The sequence below is a fragment of the Mandrillus leucophaeus genome, unplaced genomic scaffold, assembly GCF_000951045.1.
Source record: "Mandrillus leucophaeus isolate KB7577 unplaced genomic scaffold, Mleu.le_1.0 Scaffold389, whole genome shotgun sequence".
Lineage (NCBI taxonomy): Eukaryota > Metazoa > Chordata > Mammalia > Primates > Cercopithecidae > Mandrillus > Mandrillus leucophaeus.
This window is the reverse complement of record NW_012104131.1, coordinates 1058982-1067227: the sequence shown is the minus strand read 5'-3', so window position 1 is coordinate 1067227 and position 8246 is coordinate 1058982. Positions and strand designations below refer to the sequence as shown.

The 8246-nt window shown below is 32.7% G+C and overlaps 1 protein-coding gene across 2 annotated transcripts in view; it reads right to left on the bottom strand.

Moving 5' to 3' along the window:
- Nucleotides 1–8246, bottom strand: part of SCN9A (sodium channel, voltage gated, type IX alpha subunit) — a 201476-nt gene that overhangs the window by 20421 nt on the left and 172809 nt on the right. The window lies entirely within an intron of this gene.

The following is an 8246-nucleotide window of genomic DNA, read 5'->3' as shown; positions in this document are numbered from 1 at the left end:
TAACAAACATACAGGATATGCTACCCAACAGCATCTTAATACACCATCTTTTCAAGTGCACACAGAATATTCTCAGGATAGATCACATATCAGGTCATGAAGTTAGTTTTGACAACTGTAAGAAGTTTGAAATCATACCAGATATCTTTTATGCCCACAATGGAATGAAACTAGAAGACAGTAATAGAAGGAAAATGAAAAAATTCACAAATATGTGGAAATTAAACAACACTCTCTTGAAAAAGCAATGGGTCAAATAAAAAAAATCAACAGAAAAATTTAAAAGTATCTTGAAACAAACAAAAATGAAAGCACAATTTCTAAAATTTATGAGAAGCAGCAAAAGCAGTAATAAGAGCAAATCTTATAGTGATACATATCTACATTATAAAAAGAAAGATCTCATATAAACAATATAGATTCACATGTCTAGGAACTAGAAAAAGAAAAAACTAAGCCCAACATTAGCAAAAGGAAGGAAATAATAAACATTAAAGCTAAGTAAGTGAAATAGAGAATAGAAAAGCAATAGAAAAAGTCAACAAAACTAAGAGTTGGTTTTTTTGAAAGATAAAATAGATGAATCTGTAGCCAGGATAACTAAGAAAAAAGATAGAAGACTCAAATATGTAAAACCAGAGATGAAAGAGGAAAAATTACAACTGATTTTATGGGAATAAGAAGGATCAAAGAGACCACCATGAACAATTATACACCAACAAATTGGATAACTTAGAAGACATAGGTAAATTCCAAAAACAGACAAACTACCAGGACTGAATCATGTGAAACAGAATAATTGAATAGACAAATTGAACCAATAATAATAATAATAATAGTAACTCCCAAAAAAGAAATGTACAGGACCAGATGGCTTCACAGGAGAAGTCTAACCAAACATTTAAAGAAGAATCAACATTAATTCTTTTCAAACTCTTAAAAATTTGAAGAGGAGAGAGCACTTCGAAAGTCATTTTATGGGGCCAGAATTACTCTCATACCAAAGCCAGACAAAGACACCGTAAGAAAAGAAAATTACAACTTTTGAAGGAAGTGACTTAACAACATTGTGAAATAGGAGGCTTATGACTATTTTTTTTTTAATCTCACGGACATACCAAGTAAACATCTACATACATATGGATCAGTTCTCTGCAGAGAAACCCATAATCCAGTAGAAAAACTCAAACACACCAGAGGACAGAAAATATCCATATCAAAATGGGTAGAAAAAGTGGAAAGACACTCATGCACTAACCCCACCCTGAGCACAGTGCCTTACATTTAGGAAGAAAACTGAATTTGCAGCCTCTTCCCAAGGGTTGAGAAGCTATAGTACACATATAGAACCCAACCTTTTTTTTTTTTTTTTAATTTGAGGAAACGTATTTATTTCTAGAAAATGATTTTTCTAGAGTGGAAAGAGAGAAGATATGAACTATATTATACAATGATCTTCATAAGTGCCTTAGTTTTCCATTTTGTAGAACCCAACTTTTATAGTCCCTGCAACAGAGCTTGGCTTTTAGATCACCATGCTTGTGGAATGGCAGAGATAAGCCATTGGAGTTTTCTCTGAAGTACAAAGAACAATGGGGGGTGTTGAACTGACTGAGCCCTCTCAGAAGATTTAATTCCTGGGATCAGACCATCTTCCAACTTCCCCATAGAAACCATTAGGCTGCACATTTTCCAGCCGCTCCCTGTGGTTCTGGCCTCTTCCAGTACTTGGAAATCTACATAGCAAATGAAGAATAAGCCTTCTTCAGCCTAAACAAGAGGAATAGCATTCCCCAGCCTTCTTCCCTGGCTTCCTACAGAGACAATCCCAACTCTACAGTCTTTCTTTTAATAGAGGTGGAAGGTCTCTACCACCAAGAATAGGAGAGTGACTTCTTCCCTGGCTTACTCCTGACATAATTTCTGCAGTCTCTTGTTAGAGGAAGGCATGAACTACACTTTAATCCAATGGACCTAACAGATATTTATAGAAGAGTTCATCCAACAGCAACAAAATACAAATTCTTCTCAAATCACATGAAACACTCTCCAGGATAGATCACATGTTAGGCCACAAAACAAGCTTTAACAAATTTAAGAAGATTAAAATCATATCGAGTACCTTTTCTGTTTACGATGACATGAAACTAGAAGTCAATAAGAGGAATAACCTTGAACAACTCATAATTATGTGGAAATTAAACAATATGCTCCTGAAGAGCCAATGGGTCAAAGAGAAAATTATATGGAAAAGCAGAAAATATTTTGAGATCAATGACAATGGAAACATAAGATAACAAATAGTATGGAATGTAGAAAAAGAAGCACTGAGAGAAAAATTTGTAGTAATAATTGCCTACATTAAAGAAAGAAGGACAATCTCAAATAAACAACCTAATATTACATCTTAGTGATTAGAAAAAGAAGAACAAAATATCCCCAAACTTTGCAGAAGGAAGAAAATAACAAAGATAAGGATAGAAATAAACAAAGCAAATACTAAAATGTTGTTTTTTTGAAAAAAGCAAATTGAAAAACCTTTAACTAGACTAACAAAGGGAAAAAAGACAACTCAAACAACATCTGAAATGAAAGAAGGGAGACTAACACTGATAACACATACATACAAGGAATTATAAACTATTACTGTGAACAACCATACACCATCAAACTGAATAACCTAGAAGAAATGAACTAATCTTTAGAAACATGCAACCTACCAAGACTAAATCAGCAAGAAATATTACATCCGAACAAACCAATACTAGATAAAGAAAATAGATTAGTAACAAATTAAGTCTCCAATCAAAAAAAAAAAAAAAAAAAAGGAAAAGGTCACTGGTGAATTCTATTTAAAGAAGTAATATGAATTCTTCTCAAATTCTTCCAAAAATTGAAGAGGAGGTCAAACTCATTTTATGAGGACAGCATTACACTGATATGAAAACCATAAGAGTATACTACCAGAAAAGAAAACTGCAGGCCAATATTCTTGATGAACATAGATCCAAAAATCCTCAATAAAATATTAGCAAACTGAATGCCCTAGCACACTTAAAAAATCAGTCACCATGATTATTTGGGATTTATCTGAGGGATGCAAAAATGGTTAAACATGCATAAATCAATAAATGTGATATGCTACATTAACAAAATAAGAACAAACATCATATGATCATCTTACTAGATGCAGACAAAGCATTTGATAAAATCTAGCATATGTTCATAAGAAAATCTCAAAAAATACATATGGAAGGAATGTACCTTAACAAAATAAAGCCATATATGACAAGCCCACAGCTAACATTATACAAAAACTGTGAAAAGTTGGGAGCTTTTCTTCTAAGATCAGGAACAAGACAAGGATATCAACTGTTACCACTTCTTTTTGACATAGTACTAGAAGTCCCATCCATAGCAATTAGGCAAGAAAAAGAAATAAAAGACATCCAAGTAAGAAAACAAGAAATAAAATTATCTCTGTTTGCTAATGACATGATCTTATATGTAGAAAACCCTGAACACTGTACTGAGAACTGTTAAAACTGATACATAAATTCAGTAAAGTGCAGTTTGCAAAATCAACATAGAAAAATCAGTAATATTTCTATACATTAACAATGAGGTTTCCAACAAAGAAATTAAGAAATTAATCCTATTTAAAACAGCATCAAAATAAATAAATAAAATACTTTGAAGTAAATTTAACCAGGCAGGTCAAAGATCTGTATACTGAAAACTATACCTTGATTAAAAAAAAAAAAAAAACTGAGGAAGACAAATCAATTGTAATATATTTCATGTTCATGTGTTGGAAGAACTAATATTGTTAAAATGAATGCAATCTCTATCAAAATTCTAATGTCATTTTTCACAGAAATAGTCAAAAATGCTAAAATTTGAATAAAATAAAAAAGATGCCAAATGGCCAAAGTAATCTGAGCAAAAAGAACAAAGCTGGAGGGAGGTACAATACTCTCTCATTTCAAAATAAAAAGCTATGGTATTGGCATACACACAGATATATTGGCTAATGGAACAGGAGAAAAAGCCCAGAAATAAACCCAATTATTTATAGTCAATTGATTTTCAACAAAGGTGCAAAGAATAAACAATGGGGGAAAGGGCGATCTCTTCAATAAATGGTGTTGGGAAAACTGAATATTCCTTATGAAAAAGAATGAAATTGGATCCTTTTATCATACCACATTTTTAAAAAATCCAAACAAGTAAAAGTATTAAATATAAGAAATGAAACTATAATGCTACTAGAAGGAAACATAAAAGAAAAGCTCTATGACTTTTGTCTGGGCAAGGATTTCTTGGCTAGGACTCTCAAAGCACAGGTGACAAAAGATAATGAGAGACAAGTTGGATTCGATCAAACTAAAAATGTTCTTTACAGCAAACAAAACAATTAACAGAGTGGAGAGAGAGAGCTCATGGATTGAAATAAAATATCTGCAAACCATACATCTGATAAAGGGCTAATATCTAACATATGCAAGAAACTCAAACAACTCAACACCTAGAAAATCAATAAACCAATTGAAGAATGGGCAAATAATCTGAACAGACATTTCTTAAAAGAAGATATATGAGTGACCAATAGATATATTAAAAAATACTCAACATCTCTGATCATCAGGAAAATGCAATTTAAAATCCCAATGAAATATTACCTCACACCTCTTAGAATGGCTATTATCAAAAAGACAAATGATAACAAGTATTGATGATGATGTGGAGAAAAAGGAACCCTTATACATTGTTAGTGAAAATGTAAATTACTATAGCTGTTTGAGAAAAATAGCATGGAAGTTCCAAAAACAAATACAATTACCATATAATTCAGCAATTCCACTTCTAGGTACATAGTAGTATATATTTAATTCCTTTAGCGGAATTAAAAATCATTATGTCAAAGGTATACCTGCACTCCCGTGTTCATTTCAGCATTATTTATGAGAACCAAGACATATTAGGTTGCTGCAAATGTAATTGCAGTTTCTACCATTACTTTTGCTGCAATTAAAATAATGGCAAAAACCGCAATTACTTTTGCACTAACCCATAGACACAACCTGTACCCATCAACAGGTGAATGAATAAAGAAAATGTGATAGGTATGCACAGTGGACTACTATACAAAACTTCGAAAGAACAAATTTTGTCATTCATCCCAACATGAATGCAACTAAAGGATGTTATGCTAAGCAAAATTAGCCAGGTACAGAAAGATAAATATCATATGATCTCATTTACACGTACAATTTTAAAAAGTCAGCATCACAGAAACAGTGTATAAAGGTGGTTATCATAGGACTGGAGGAAGAGGATGTGAAGAAAGGAGAAATGTTGATCAAAGGATGCACAGTTTTCATTTAGAGTAGAGGAATAAATCTCAAGATGGATTAAAGACTTAAATGTAAAATCTAAAACTGTAAAAACCCTGGAAGACAACCTACGCAATACCATTCAGTACATAGGCATGGGCAAAGATTTCATAATGAAGACACCAAAAGGAACTGCAACAAAAACAAAAATTAACAAATGGGATCTAATTAAACTAAAGAGCTTCTGCACAGCAAAAGAAACTATCAATAGAGTAAGCAGACAGTTTACAGAATGGGAGAAAATTTTTGCAGACTATGCATCTGACAAAGGTCTAATATCCAGAATCTATAAGGAACTTAAACAAGTTTACAAGAAATAAACAACCCCATGGTTGTTAAAAAGTGGGCAAAGGACATGAATAGACACTTCTGAAAAGAAGACACACATGCAGCCAACAAGCATATGAAAAAAAGCTCAACGTTATTGGTCATTAGAGAAATGCAAATCAAAACCACAATGAGATACTATCTTACACCAGTCAGAATGGCTATTATTAAAAAGATAAAAAATCACAGATGCTGGCGAGGGTGTGGAGAAAAAAAGAATGCTTACACACTGTTGATGGGAGTGTAAATTAATTCAACTATAATGGAAGACTCTGTGGCAATTCCTCAAAACCTAAAGACGAAAATACCATTCAACCCAGCAATCCCATTACTGGGTATATGCTTAAAAGGAAATACATTGCTCTATTATAAAGACACATGCACACATATGTTTATTGGAGCACTATTCACAATGGCAAAGACATGGAATCAACTCAAATGACCATCAATGATAGACTGGATAAGGACAATGTGGTAAATATATACCATGTAATACTATGCAGCCATTAAAAAGAACAAGATCATATCCTTTCTTTTTAATGGAGGACATGAATGGAGCTGGAGGCCATTTTCATTAGCAAACTAAGGTAGCAACAGAAAACCAAATACCACATGTTCTCACTTATAAGTGGGAGCTAAATGATGAGAACACATGGACACATAAAGGGGAACAACACACACTGGGGCCTATTGGAGGATGAAGGGTGGGAGGAGGGAGAGGATCAGGAAAAATAACCAATGCATACTGGGATTAATACCTCAGTGATGAAATAATCTGTAAAACAAACCCTCATGACATGTTTACCTATGTAATAAGCCTGCACATCCTGTACATGTACCCCTGAACTTAAAAGAAAAGTCAAAAAAGTCACACATTAGGAAATGAAAAAATAAATGTATTGTATATTTCAAAATTGCTAAAAGAATAACTTTTTAACTTTCTTACCACAAAAAAAATGATAAGTGGGTGACGTGATGGTTATGTGAATTAGCATGATTGAATCTTTCTACAATGTTTATATAGATCAAAACATTGTTTTGTACCCCATTAATAAACACAGTTTTTGTCAATTATAAATGAACAAATTTTTAGAAAGAAAAAAGCATACTACAGAGCAAGATCCCTGATGAACATAGACGCAAATAACTTCATCAAAATATTAGCAAACTGAATGCAACAGCTCATTAAATGATCATGTACTACGACTACGACCAAGTGGGAGTTATTCCTAATAAACAAATTTACTAAATGTTGAAGGATATAAAATCAACATACAAAAATCACCTGTGTTTCTATACACTAACAATAATCTGAAAAGAAAATTTAAAAAGAAATCCCATTTATGATAGCATCAAAATAAATAAAATACTTAGGATATGCTTAACTAAGGCATTGAAAATGTATGCACTGAAAACTATAAAATGTTCATGAAAGAAATTAAAGAAGACACAAATAAATAGAAAGATCTGGTACTCATGAATTAAATGACTTAATATTGTTAAAATGCCCACACTACCCTAAGTGATCTGTGAATTCAATACAGTCCATATCAGAATCCCAACAGCATTATTTACTAAAATTTAAAAAAAATCCTAAAATTCACATGGAACTACAAAAGACTCTGAATAGCCAAAGCAATCTTAAGAAAAAAGAACAAAATGGATGAATCACATTTTCTCATTTATTATTTATTTATTTATTTATTTACTGAGACACAAGATCTTACCCTGTTGCCCAGGCCAGAGTGCAGTGGCATGAGAATAGCTCACTGCAGCTTCATATTCTTGGGCTTGAGTGATCCTCCCACCTTAGGCTCCTAAGTAGCTAGGAGTATAGGTGTGTGCCATCATGCCTGGCTAATTTTTAAATATCTTTGTAGAGAAGGAGTCTTTCTATCTTTCCCAGGTTGGTCTCAAACTCTCGGCCACAAGTGATCCTCCAGTCTTAGCCTCCCCAGTTGCTGTGATTATAAGCATGAGCCACTGCACCCAGTCCCCATAGGTCCTCATTTCAAAATATATAACAAAACTACAACAATTAAAATAGTATGGTCCTGGCATAAAACAAATATATGGGCCAATGAAACAGGATAGAGATCTCAGAAATAAACCCATGCATAAATAGTTAACTCGTATTCAACAGTGGTGCCAAGAATACACAATAGAAAAGAGGCCACTCAACAAATGATGTTGGGAAAACTGGATATTCACATATAAAAAATAAAATTGAATTCTTTTCTTATACCATACACAAAAATCAACTGAAAATAGATTAAACATTTAAACCTAAGACCTGAAAACTGTAAAACTCCTAGAAGAAAACATAGCAGGAAAGCTTCATGATACTGATCTTGACAATGATTTCTTGGAAATGACTCAAAAATTCAACCAACAAAAGCAAAAATAGACAAGGGAGACCATATCAAACTAAAAAGCTTTGGTTAAAAAAAAAAAAAAAAGGAAGCAATCAAGAGGGTGAAAAAGCAACCTACAGAATGGGAGAAAAATATTTCCAAACTATAT